This window comes from Balaenoptera musculus, chromosome 1, assembly GCF_009873245.2.
Source record: "Balaenoptera musculus isolate JJ_BM4_2016_0621 chromosome 1, mBalMus1.pri.v3, whole genome shotgun sequence".
NCBI classification, from domain to species: domain Eukaryota; kingdom Metazoa; phylum Chordata; class Mammalia; order Artiodactyla; family Balaenopteridae; genus Balaenoptera; species Balaenoptera musculus.
The window spans coordinates 20,214,331-20,228,764 of NC_045785.1; positions in this window are offsets into that span (position 1 = coordinate 20,214,331).

Sequence of the window (14,434 nt, forward strand, 5' to 3'; positions counted from 1 at the left end):
GCTCTTTGCCACCCTGCTATGCGAAACATGGAAACTTGGTTTTCTTTTACTTCACATTTCTCCTATTACGAGTGAGGCTGAATATCCATTAAAACACATTGTGATATTGTGATTTATTATAAGAAATATATGTTTGGTCTTTGGCCCCGTTTCTGGCACTGAGCTCCTGAAACCCTTGTAATTTCCTCTGTTATAAGAACACTACGAGCATCTCTTGTTCTAAAATTTGTCTTTGACCCTGTTCCTGACACAGGGCCCCTAAAACCCTCATAAATTCCTAAGTGATAAGAACACTAGGAACATCTTTTGTTCTATTAAGGTGACTCTGGGTGGGCTCCTGGATGGCTCCTGGATGGGGGTTTGTAGCCAGAAAAACCAAACCATGATTAGAAGCTTAGAATTTTCAATTTTCACTCTGTGTATCTCCTCATCTGGCTGTTCATCTGTATCCTTTATCATATCCTTTAATAAACTGGTAAATGTCAGTAAGTATTTCCCTGAGTTCTGTGATCCACCCTAGCACATTAATCAGATCCAAGGAGGGGGTTGTTGGAACCTCCGATCTATAGCTGGTTGGTCAGAAGCACAGGTGATAACCTGAGCTTGCAACTGGCATCTGAAGTGGGGGAAAGGGTTAGTCTTGTGGGACTGAGCTCTTAAACTTGTGGAATCTGACATTGTCTCTGGGTAGAAAGTGTCAAAATTGAGTTGAATTCTCAGAAGCCCTGCTGGGTCTGAGAATTGCTCAGTGTTGTGTGGGAAGTTCCCCCCGCCCCCAACTCAGACATTGGAATCAGGTCCAGGAATCCAAAAAACACATTTAAAAGAGAAACAGTTCACCCCAAATCCCCTCCTCTAACACTCTAGCTGACTTTAATTTCCCTAAGTTTACAGCCCATTTTCAGACATTGTTTTTCATAATTTTAGAGAAGACAGAATTTAATGTTCTGCCCTTTAGTTTCATTCATCTTTTTCAACAAACATTTATCCATATACTAGTCAGGATGAGCTAGGTTATGCCACAGTAACAACAACAATATCTCAGCAGTGTAAAGCAGGTTGTATTTCTTGTTTACTCTACATGTCCATTGGCAGTGCCTCTACTCCTTATCCTCATTCCAGGGCCAGGCTGATGGAGCAGCCTTGAGGTGCACCCGGCCACCTCTGCAGAGGTTAAAGTATGGTATGTTGCACACTGGCTCTTAAAGTTTCTGCTGACGTATAGGACATCCTTTCCCGTTTCATTGGTTAAAGCAAGTCACAGGGCCACAATTAACTTCAAGGGGTGGGGAAGTACAACAGGAGAAGAAACAAATATTTGGTGGCCGGCATGAGTGGCTACCACACGGAGTGTCTAGTCTGTGTCTGGCTGTCTGCTCAGTCCCAGGAAAAGGGAGATGAATTCAGTGTTGTCCTTACCCTCTACATTCTCCATGGTCAGAATGATCCTTCTGGGGGAAACACATAACAACCACTTTTAATAATCCCAAAATATCCCATCAGTAGAACAGACAATCATTTGCTCAATCATTTATCAAAAGCCTACTCAGGATATTTTTATTTTCCTTGCTTTCTCTTTTTCTTTCAGCATTAAAATAACATTGCACATGGAAACAACCTAAGTATTTATCAATGGATGAATAGATTAAGAAAATGTGGCATACACACACACACACACACACACACACACACACACACACACACACACACAATGGAATATTATTTAGCCATAAAAAAGAATGAAATCTTGCCATTTGCAACAACATGGATGGACCTCGAGGTGTTATGCTAAGTAAAATAAGTCAGACAGAGAAAGACACATACTGTATGACCTCACTTATGTGGAATCTAAAACAACAACAACAACCAAAAAAACCGAGCTCATTGATACAGAGGACAGATTGGTGGTTGCCAGAGGTGGGGGGTAGGGGATGGATGAAATGGGTGAAGCAGGTCAAAAGGTACAAATGTTCAGGTATAAAATAAATTAAGTCATGGGGATGTATAGCATGGTGACTATAGTTAATAATAATGTATTGCCTATTTGAAAGTTGCCAAGAGAATAAATCTTAAAAAGTTCTCATCATAAGAAAAAAATTTTGTACCTATGTATGTATGGTGACAAGATGTTAAGTAGACTTATGGTGATCAGTTTGAAATATATGCAAATACTGAATCATTATGTTGTATGCTCGAAACTAATATAATGTTAGATGTCAATTATACCTCAATATAATAGATAAATAAATATAAATATAAATAAAATAAAATAACATTGCACATAATCACATTAAAAGGAAGTAAACACTGAGGAATAAAAATAGTGCAAGACTTGTACAATGAAATCTACAAAATATTGCTGAAAGAAATTTTAAAATATATAAATATATGGAGAGACAAACTATATTCATGGAATGGAAGATTCAGTATTGTTAAGATAGCAGTTCTCCCCAAATTGATCTATATATTCACTTCAATCCCTATCGAACTCCCAGCAGACATTTTTTTTGCAGAAATTGGCAAGCTGGTCCTGATCCAGCCTCCAAAGCTGATCCTAAAATATGAAAATGCATTGGACACAAAATAAGCAGAACAATTCTGAAAAAGAAGAATAAAGTGCAGGATTTATACTTCATAATTTCAAAATATACTATCAAACCACTTAACCAAAACACTGTGGTACTGGCATAAGAATAGATTTCAAAATATACTGTCAAACCACATAAACAAAACACTGTAGTACTGGCATAAGAATAGATATACAGGTCAATGGAATAACATTGAGAGTCCAGAAATAAACCTTTACATTTATGATAAATTAACTAAAAAAAAGATAAGTCAGACTGGGAGAAAAATATTCCTAAACATCACGTATCTGCTAATGAACTTGTATCTAGGATATACAAAGAACTCTTACAACTAAATAAAAAAGATAAATAATTCAATTTTTAAATGGGCAAAGTATTTGAATAGATATTTCACCATAGAGGATTTATGAATGGCGAATAAGCACATGAGAAGATGCTTAGGATCTTTAGTCACTGTAGGAATGCAAATCCAAACCACAAGGAGTTACCACTTCACGCCTACTGGAATGGCTATAATTTAAAAGAAAGGAAACAACAAGTGTCAGGATGTGAAGAAATTGGAACACTGTTCATACACTGCTGATGGGAATATAAAAATGATACAGCCACTTTGGAAAACAATGTGCAGTTCCTCAAAGAGTTACACATAGAGTTATCTATCATATGACCCAGCAATTTCATTCCTAAGAGTCTATCCAAGAGAATTGAAAACATATGTCTACATAAAGACTTATGTGGAAATGGGAATTTCCAAAGACAAATGGGAATTCCCTGGCAGTCCAGTGGTTAGGACTTGACACCTTCACTGCTGAGAGCGTGGGTTCAACCCCTGGTTGGGGAACTAAGATCCTGCAAGCCGCACGGCATGGCCAAAAGAAGAAGAAAAAAAAACTTATACAAAAATGTTCAAGGAAGCATTTTCCAAAAGTGGAAACAACCCAAACATCTATCGATGATGAAAAGATAAATAAAATGTAGTATATCCATACAATTGAATACTGCTTGGCCATAAAAATGAATGAAGTACTGATACACGGTACAACATGGATGAACCTCAGAAACACCATGCTCAGTGAAAGAAGCCAGATGCAAAAAACACATACTGCATGATTCCATTTATATGAAATGTCTAGAAAAGGTAAATCTGTAAGACAGAAAACAGATTAGTGGTTTCCAGGGCTGGGGGTGGGAATAGGCATAAGAGATCTCTTTAGGATGATCGAATGTCCTAAAATTAGATTGTGGTGATGGTTGTACCCCTCTATAAACTCACTAAAAGTCATTGAATTATACCCTTCACAGAGGTAAATTTTATGGTATGTAAATTTTGTCTCAATAAAACTGTTTAAAATAACATTGTAATTAACCTCTAAACAACAAATTTAAAGACTGTTTTATTTCCTCACTATCAGAGGAGATCATTTTTCAGCTTGCTGCCTGGCTTCCTGAGGCCCACCTGAGTTTGTTTCAGACTTTGGGCTTAGGACACACTTAATTTTCCTGCTTAAAACTACGAGACCTCAGGTGTTTTTACAGGCTGGCAAAGTCTGGCAGGGCCATTTAAAAACAGAGGCATTTCACAGCTAGAGAAACTGAGGCTCAGAGAAATAAAGGGCCTTGCCAAGGCAGCACAGGAATCTGCAACAGCTCCATCAATGCCCAGCACAGACTGGCTTCATAATACAAATACCAGGGCAGCCGGTCGCTGACCAAGCTGGACTCAGCCTGGCACCGGCAGTCCCATGGTTCGTTCCTGCAGGCGCCCCTTTAATTTCTCTGAAGACCCTTGTTCCTGCTCGAGATGCTCCTGTACCCTTTCCCTCTTGGGTGTACAAGCGCAGTCTCATTTTCTGAGTCACAAAAAGTCCAATCCTGTTTTCCATTAAAATCTTCAGGTTCTATTCGGTCTAAAGCTTCCCCTCTCTGACAGCTCGGAGGAAGAGATAGAAGTAGGAGAGTTATTCTTTGCCTGGCATGGTTGCAATTGGACTTTGGTGCTTCTGGGCATGGCAGGTACCCACATGCAGATTCTGTCCTCATGGGACGCTTTTGTGGGTTCCCAAGAGAAAGCCCCACCGAGGACTTCATGCTGCATCCCAGGCAGGGTGGTGGCACTCTCCAGCTGACCCCTTATGACCCCCACCCCTCCACTTCTGCCTTCCCCATGCACCTCTCCACTGCAGGTGCCTTGCCCTGGGAGGAAGCCCCCTTGGGCAGGGTCACAGCCACCTTCCTTCCTAAGGCTCCACTTCTCCCACCCACAGAAACAGTCACAGTTGCCCACCATCTGGGCAAGAGCAGCCTGTTCCCACAGGAACTGGATGGGGAGCTGCTGGGCCCTCTACACGTATTAGGTGTGGTGTGCGCCAAGGACAAAAAACAAGGTAAACTCAAAGGGTCAATATTGCCGGGACAAAGACCTACAGGACTCCTATCACTCTGTCACAATGTGACCATTGCAATGTCCCAGAGCCCTCCCAAGCAGCATGCCCTGTCCCTTTCCCATCCATATAAGGAAAGACATTTGCCCTGTTTTTCTCCTGCTCAGCACACTGAAAGTATACGTACTCTGCCCAGTCAGCAGATGACTTACAGGTTCCCTGGCTATAAAAGCAGACAAGCAACCCATGCTCATTATCGACTTTCTCTGGCTACCAGGAATTCGGCCCGCTGTTCTTGCAGTGACCCTTTCACTTTAATAAACTCTATCTTCCTTACATTCTGCCTTGTGTCTGGAAATTCTTTTCCAACCCGTGCTTGGACCACGACATTAGGTAGTATATTTGAGCTTTACAGCAAACTATAAGGTAGGCATTTTCACCCCTCACTCAACCTCCCTTCATAGCTGAGTAAACTAAGACCCAGAAACAGCAAATAGAACTGGCTAGAATTAGAATTCAGGTTTGCCTGACACCAAAGCCATTTTCTTTCTTCCACATCAAAGATCTTCTTGGCCGGACTGAGGTCATCGCTATCACTAATAGCAAATATTTAATGATCACCTGGTGCTGGTGAGGCAGGTCAGACGACACAGTCTAGTCAGACTAGAAGCCCAGAGTTGGGCAAAGGGCAGGAGCAGGCGGGAGAGAGGTTTGCTCAGCTGAGGTCTGGCTTGAGGCCCAGGCCCATGCAACAGAAAGTAGATCTGGAAGAAAAAATATATATACTGTATCACCAGCTAATCTTCAACCTCGGGGCCAAGGGACAGGAGGTGGAGGTGATATTAATCAAGGCCAAAACTGTGGCTTCCAAACTTTGCTGCAATGGAATCACCCAGGGATCTTTAAAAAAATACTGAAGACTGGACCCCACCCCCAGACGTTCTAATCTAATTGATATGGGGAGCAACCAGGGCATCAGGATTTTTTAAATGTGTGGCAAAGTTGGTGGCAGGGACAGAGTGTAGAGTGGAGGGGCAGGGAGCCCTGGAGGTCTCACAGGAGGAAGTGGCAATGACATAACCTCAAGTCCTGAGGTTCCAGGGTGGGGAGCTCAGGGCCCAGGGCACTGGGCTGGCCGGAAGTGACCCTCAGGAAAGATTAGCTAGAGGACGGCGGGAGGGAAAGGCAGGAGGGAGGGAAGGAGTGGAAGAGAAGAGAAGCAAAAACCCAGGCAGAGCAGTGAGTTTGAGTCCATTGTCTGTCACTAACTTTCTGTGTGACCTGGGACAAATTGCTTCCCTCCTCTGGGCCTCAGTTTCTCCATCTTGAAAAGGAGGGAATTGAACTTGATGATGGCTAAAGGTCCCTCTGGCTCCAGGGTTGGAGGACGCCCGAGGCCCCAGCAGGCTGGGCCTAGTGTGAGATAAGCCCAGATGGAGTTCCAGATCTGCAGATCTGTAAAGGATGTTGCACACCAGTCTGGGCTGGGGCAGGTTTAGAGGTCCATGAGATTGGTCCTCCCCTGGCCCCTCCCTGGGCTCCTGGGCCACTCTGTCAGGCTGCCAGACATGGTTCATGGAAATTTCCTCTCAGCCTCTCTAGCCAAGCTCAGGGAACTTGGTTATTGTTCCAGTTTCTAATGGAAATTTCCACTATCCCTCTGACAGCTGGTGGGAGACACAGTGCCTTGGAGCTGGAGACACAGAGAGGTCACGGCAGTGGTGGTGGGGGACGAACACCTGGTTATAGGCCACACAGGCTTTGTCAGTGGCCCAGGCATCTTCCTTCAACAAGTATTTGTGGAGCACCTCACCTACTGTGTGCTGGGCCCTATTCCAGGTGCCAGGGACTCAGGACAGGACGGACTCAGGACTGGACAGACACTTGTCTCCTAATAGGGGGAAGAGAATATACATAGATACTGTGAATACAATGAGGCAGGGTAAGGAAAAGGCTGTGATGCTGGGGGCAGGGTCGGGAGGGTGACCAAAGAAGGCCTTGCTGTGGATAAGGCGACATTTGTGTGATTATCAGGGGAACAGCAAGAACTATAGTCCCCGGTTATCCGCAGTTTCCCTTACGTCAGTTTCAGTTACCCACCACAACCACAGCCAGAAAATATTCATTGGAAATTTACAAAAGTAAACAATTCTGAGTCACATGATGAAATCTTGTGCGGTCCGGCTCCATCCTGCCCAGGCCGAGAATCATCCCTTTGTCCAGTGCATCCCGCCCGTTACTCACTCAGTAACCAGCTGGGTTATCAGAACAACTGTCAGCAGTCGCAGTGTTTGTGTCCAAGCAGCCATTATTTTACTAAATAATGGCCCCAAAGCACAAGAGTAGTGATGCTGGCAATTCGGATACGCCAAAGAGAAGAGTAAAGTTTTTCTTTAAGTGAAAGGGTGAAAGTTGTGGACTTAACAAGGAAAGAAAAAAAATTCTATGCTGAGGTTGACCGAATCGTCTATCCATGAAATTGTGAAGAAGGTAAAGAAATTCGAGCTAGTTTTGCCGTCATGCTTCAAATTACAAAAGTTACGGCCACTGTGCACAGTGAATGCTTAGTTAAGATGGAAAAGGCATTAAATTTGTACAATAAGAAATTTTGAGAGGGAGCCAGAGAGAGACCACATTCACATAACTTATTACAGTATACTGTTATAATTGTTCTATTTTATTATTATTGTTGTTAATCTCTTACTGTGCCTAACTTATAAATTAAACTTTATCATAAGTATGTATGTATACATAGGATAAAGGAAAAAACATCACATATGTAGATAGGGTTTGGTACTATCTGCGGCTTCAGGCATCCACCGGGAGTTTTGAAACATATCCCCCACGGATAAGGGGGGACTGCTGTACAAAAGCCCTGAAGCAGGGCCTTGGCTGGCCTGCTGAGGACAGCCGGGGAAGAGAAGAAGGTGATGGGATCAGAGAGTTTCCTGCCAGGCATCTGGACCTCTCTTTGCCAGAGGCGACCTCCTGACCATCAGAAGCTCATGGCCCTTCTAGGGGAAGGAGGAGGAGGACACAGCAGGGCCGTCTCCTGCTCCAGGTCCAGGGTGACGTAGCACTGCGTCCCCCCAACGTCAAGCACCAGTTCCCTCCCAGCTGTGGTAGTGAAGCCATAACCTCTTTCTGTCAGGATCTCTATGAGGTCATCTCTCAAGTCACTGTTGGCCAAGCCCAGATGCTGGTGGGGGGCAGGGCTAGCCCTCACTATTGGGCACCGTGTGGGTGGCACCGCTCCCGAGTCCACAACCATCCCGGTGGCATGAACAGAGGCTCCCGGGAGGGCACCACCTGGGCAGCGGCACACGTGGGGCGGGGGGCAGGGGGGACCGGACGTCTCACACCCCACCTGGGTCATCCTCTCTCTTGGTCTTAGAGTTTGGTGAAGCTTTGGTGAAGGGAGCAGGGTATTCCTCGGGGCAACGTGAAGCCGTGGGACAGGGCATGATGCCGGGTCTTCCTCCATGTCAGCCCAGGTCAACGGGGGGCCCTTCAGGGTCAGGACGCCGTTCTTGCTCTGAGTTCATCGCTCACATATCTGTCCTGTCCCATGTTCCCCGTGACACTCTGGGGGCATCATTCCTGCTAAAGCCAGCTTTGCACATGCCAGAGTCACTGAGGGTGAAGGGCTGGATGAGCGTGGCAGTTGCTTCTTCCATGTTGATGTAGCTGAGGTGGCAAAGGCATCGGGCAGAGCGCTGGGGTGGAGAACTTGACTCCAGAGGGTCATGGGACTGCCTTCGAGAACACACTGTAGAGGGGCCAGGGCAGCATTTGGGGGGGGCTGGTGTGGAGGCTCCCGTAGAGATCCCATAGAGTGATGGTGCTGGTCCAGTCATGGGAGTCATGGAGGAGGAGGTGAGAGAAGTGGTGTCCCGCATCCAGGTGTCAGCTCATTCAACCGTCCCCTCCCTGCACGGAGCCCCATAGTTATCATTCCTTCTTCCATGGGTTCATTCCAGCAACAAGTGTTTATGGGTTGCCCAGACAAATCTGACCTGGACCCACCCTGCTCACCACCCATCGGTGGCTCCCCAGTGGCTACCAAATCAAGTCCAAACTCCTTGTCCTGGCTGACAACACCTTGCGTGGCCTCCCAGCCTCGTGCCTCCCTACTGCCCCTCCATCCACAGTCCAGTCACCCCCACGTGTTGCCACCTCGCCTCTCTCAGCCCTCCACGTGATGCTCCCTTTGTCTGAAATACCCACCGCTGTTTTTTTTTCACCTGCTCAACTCCTGCTTCTCCTCTGGGACTCAGCTCAGGTGTGAACTCCTCCATGAAGTCCTCCCTGACTGGTCACCACTATCTCGATCTGACTTGGTTGCCCTTTTCTGTGCTTCTGTTGACTCTTCTGATACCAACACCCAGTACACTGTGACTCCTATTAATTGCGGGTCCTAGTGTGTTGTTCTGTGACTTGTCTTGCATTCCTAGCACTCATTGCAAGGAAATCCACTTGAAAAATGGGACGAATGAATGAAGGGTGCTTGGACTAGACAGACGAACAAGAGACATAGTCCCCGCCCAAAGCAAGGAGAAAGGGGAAATCAGGAAATGGTTTGTCAAACAATGACCTAAAGGGGTGTAGGGAAAAGGGGCCACGAGGTTGCCCAGGGGGGCAGTGAGTGCAGTGGAGTTTCTGAAGTCAGAAAGTCCTGGGTTCAAATCCCAGCACAGCCGCTTATTAGCTGTGTGACTGGGGCTGATTTCTTTTTTTTTAACTTATTTTTGGCTGTGTTGGGTCTTCGTTGCTGCGCACGGGCTTTCTCGAGTTGCCGTGAGCGGGGGCTACTCTTCGTTGCGGTACACAGGCTTCTCACTGCGGTGGCTTCTCATTGCGCGGGCTTCTCTTGCTCGCGGGCTTCAGTAGTTGTGGCGCACGGGCTTAGTTGCTCCGCGGCATGTGGGATCTCCCCAGGCCAGGGATAGAACCCATGTGCCCTGCATTGGCAGGCGGATTCTTAACCACTGCACCACCAGGGAAGTCCCAGGGTGCTGATTTCTTAAACTTCCTGCGAGATGGAGATGATAATAAAACACCTGCCTCATAGAGAATGCAGCCCCGTGTTCGGCTCATAGAACACACTAGAGAAATACGTTGACCATTTTGATTTACGAACATAGTAGGGGGGTGAGGAAGGTTGTGAGAACAGATGTGCCACACTCTAGCCCCATCACCTGTCTGTACTTCAAACCTTACTACCTTTGGATCAAATGAGAATGTACAGTCCAGAACTCAGGTCTGGCTTCCAGATTACACCAGAGTGTAAACTCCTTGAGGGCACGTATTTTTGCCTGTTTTATTCACTGCTGAATTCTCAGCACCTAGAAGGGTGTCTGGTACATAATAGGTCCTCAATAAGCATTTCTTGAATGAATGACTGAATTCTGGCTCCCCCCCCCCCCCCCCGCCAAATCTCAAACTCAGCATGACTCCATTAGCTATAACTGCATTCAGCAGCATACAATGAAAAGCCACAAAATGGTGGCTTAAACAAGTAAAAGGAAAAACTTGCTCCCCATAACAAGAACTTGGGGGCAGGCAGTCCAAGACTGGTATGTCAGCTCATTGGTATAACCAAGGACTCAGGCTCCATCTACCTTCCTGCTCCAGCCATCTTATCACGTGGCTTTTATCCTCATGGTCACAAGGTGTATGCTGTACCTCTAGTATCATGGCTCCATTCCAGGAAGGAAGGAGGAGGATGGGAAAAGGGCAAAAGGTCAATACTTAAAGAAAAACCTGTCAGGCTTCTGTTACAAGGAAGGAGAGAATTGATAATGGGGAGGGCAGCCAGCAACGTCTGCCATGATGGCTAAATGGAGTCATTGCTTCTCCCCAGCCTGCAGCCGCCACATCTGTTCCGTCCCCAGACTTCTTCATAGGAGTAGATGACCCCTCCACTCAGCTGCCCATGTGAAAAACCCAGGGGTCAGCCCTCACCCCACAGCCCACATCCGGCCCATCAGCATCCTCCACTGTGACATAGATCCTGAATCCGACCCTGTCTCTCCAACCTGTTGACCCCACCTTAGTCCAAACTACCCTCATCTCTCCCTCCTGCACTCCTGCTCACTTTACATCCATCCTCCTCACAGTGGCCGAAGGATCCTTTACAAATGTAACCCCATCACATCACTCCCTAGAGCCCCTGGAGGCTTCATATCACACAGAATATAATGCAACCCCGCCCAGCCCACAGGCTTGCATGGCTGGGCCCTCCCTTGCACCAGACCTCCTTGCTCACCTCATCCAGCTAAGCAGGCCTTGTATGTGCCCCTTCCTAACACCTGCTGGCTCCTGCCTTTGGGTCTTTGCACTAGCTCTTTCCTCTGCTGGGAACACACTGCCCCCTGCCCATCTATCTGTGGAGACCCCTCACTCCCTGCCATGGTCACTGCCTATTATTGCAACACATCACCCCTTTCATGTTCTCCATGCACCCCTCATAAGCTTTTCTACTGTCTTTCTCCTGCACCAGGATGTAAGCTCATGAGGGCAGGGACCATGTCTGCCTTGTGCACAGGTCTAAAACTGTGCCGGACATGTAGGAGGATTCAGTATTTGTTCAGTGAATAAATGAATGAACGGAGAGGCTTGTTTTGGGTGTTCCCTTAGGGAAACTTCCGGCTCTTGGACATCTAGAGAGAAAGGAGAGGAAGGAGATTGGGGGTAGGGAACGCGATGCCTGAGATATAAGTCAGAAACTGAAACCAACGAGTGACCAACTTTCCACCGACACCCAAACCCTCCTCCCTCACTGCCCAAGTGATCCTGCCAGGCAGAGTGTCTCTGGGGTGGAAGTGAGAGCCCATTTGGGAAAACAGGAGGGAGGAGGTGAGCACAGGCAGGCACCACATAGAGCCTGCTCTATTCCGACCAACATCTGGGGAATAATGTTGAGAGCGCCCCCTGCTGGCTTGGCCACTGACAAGCTATGAGATCAGTACTGTAACCTCTCTGAACCTCAGTTTCCTCTCATGGAATAAGAATAACATTTAATTCACAGGAAAGTTTTAAGGATTCATTAAGATGGAATATGTAAAACACTTATATGGTGTGTGGCAAATAGTAAGTGCTCAAAACACCTTAGCCATAAAAGGAGGAGGAAAGGGAGACAGGAGAGAGTCAGAAAGTGCAAAGAGGCAACGACAGAGAGAGGCAGGTGGCTGGTAACCCAGGGGCAGCCCAGTCTGACCAGCTGGAAGTGTGACTCTCCCACAAAAGACACAGAAAGGTAAAGCATCCAAACTTTAGCACCCACTCCCCAAAATGGACCTGAGTTCTTCTGGTTCAACACCCTCATTTTACAAAGGTTCTGAGTCCCAGAAAGAACAAAAATGTCTCTGAGATGCCCAGAGAGCTGGCAGAGGAGCCAAGTGCGGAGGGATGATGGCCAGCTGGGGAGGGAGCCGCAAAGATGGGCCAGGGCCCTGGATTATGTTTCCTGTTCTCCGCAGTCCAGAGGGAGAGGGTCTGCCTTCCTCTGTCCCCTCAGCCACAGTGATCCCTCAGATCACAGCAGACTGAGAAGAGGATCATTGGGCAGGAAGGGACAGGGAGGGGCAGGGAGGGGCAGGGGACCGACTGGTCCTGCCCAGGCCCTCTGCTAGGAGGCACTTCCTTAAACCCAGCACAGACTCAATACTCTTCCAGCCTGAGAGGGATTATCCCCACTTCACAGGTGAGGGCACAGACGCCCAACGCCCCTGAAGAGCTAACAGAGCTAGAACTTGAACCTCAGTCTGTGTGACTCCAAAAAGCCCTGCCCCGCTTCTGCCTGGGAATTGAAAGGCCTGGATTTGGAACCAACACTAACTGGCTGTAACCTTGGGCAATCCTTTCTCTCTGGCCTCAAGCTCTTCCTCTAAACAAGGAGGGTAGACACTGGTCACTGAGGGCCCTTCCAGCTGGAGCTGACATTCTTAGAATTCTAAACAAAAGCCTCCCCCGGCTGAGTCAGGAGGAAGGCCTGCCAGATACCCCACAGCCTATCATCCGGCCTTCTTGCCCTGGGAGCACAGGGCAGCCCTGCCCAGGGAGAGCCCCTCGTCCTGCCCCAGCCCCGGGCAGTACGATGCCTCCTCCCCTCCCTTCCAGGGTGGTGCCCATCCCTCCATGCCTCTAGCCCAGGGAGCCTGGGCCTCAGCACCCCCCACTCTCTGGGGCAAATCTCAGCTCAGCGGTTTGGGGAAATGAAACTAAACAATGAATCAAGCCCTTCAATCAGGAGCCTATTTCACCCCAAATCCTCAAGGCTTTGGGGAGCCCACAGGTCAAGATTTAGGTCAGTGTTTCTCAAACTAAAAAAAAAAAATTGGTTCTTAATCTGCTAAGAACTTAGACTTTTGTAAAATTAAATACACTAGATAGTGGTAACGGTTACACAACATTATGAATGTTCTTAATGCCACTGCATTGTACACTTAGAAATGATTAATATAGTACATTTTATGTTATGTATATTTTGCAATAAAAAAGTTTTTGATGAAATGAAAAAAAAAAGATGCAAAATGCTAGCCTCAGCTTTAATAGTCTTCAACAGACCTTGTAAGATTGTTATGAGAGTTTCTATATGCTTACTTTCCATTTCTGTACTTATCTCATTGCAGACCAGTAACATTTTGTGGACTGACAGCGTTCCCAGGACTGCTCTTTGATAGCACTGATTCAGGCTGCTGAGAGGGGGACTCTGGTTTTGCAGAGCCTCTCAGGAGACCTTCCAGAAGGAACAAGGTTTCTGCTCCCCTGCTCCCCAAGCAGATACTTCTGGATACCAAGCCAGTCAACCCCAAGCAGTCCCAGGCCAGGCACACTGATCTGAATTATGTCTGGACCCCTTCTTCCACCCTAGTCTGTCTCCCAGGGTCTTCTTGATGTGCATTATTAATAACTTTTTCCCGTTTGTGGTCCTTGATAAGCATAGGGAATTGTGAGTGGGGCCTCCCACTCCCCTGGGGATGGAGTGGGGTGAACTGGGAGAGAGAGAAGTACAGGGTAGAACTGTGATCTTCTTTGTGATCTAACCCCTATAGCAAACTTGGCCCAAGCATCACCTCCTACAGGAAGTCATCCTGGGCCCACAGTGGAACTGAGGAGCCCCCAGACCCACCTGCACACATTTCCCTGTATTCTCATTGAATGGTTGACGTGGAAAATTTGAAAGTGGTGCCTACTCTTCTGGGGTGCGGTAGGCCTTGGTTTGCGGTTCTGGCCAGATTTCAGGCGTTGGCTAGGCGCTCTTGTGCAGGGTATTATCTGCACAACTCTGAGCAGCTGCGTTGATGATTGGGGTTCCGGGCCCATCTCCACCAGACTGTGGGGTACTCCAGAGAGGGGCCCATGTTTGGGATGTTGCATCTGAGTACAGTGGTCTCTGCTTGGCTGAGCAACAGAAAATACTGTGGGCTTTTGAAAGATCTAGACACCTGGGCTCCAATTTTA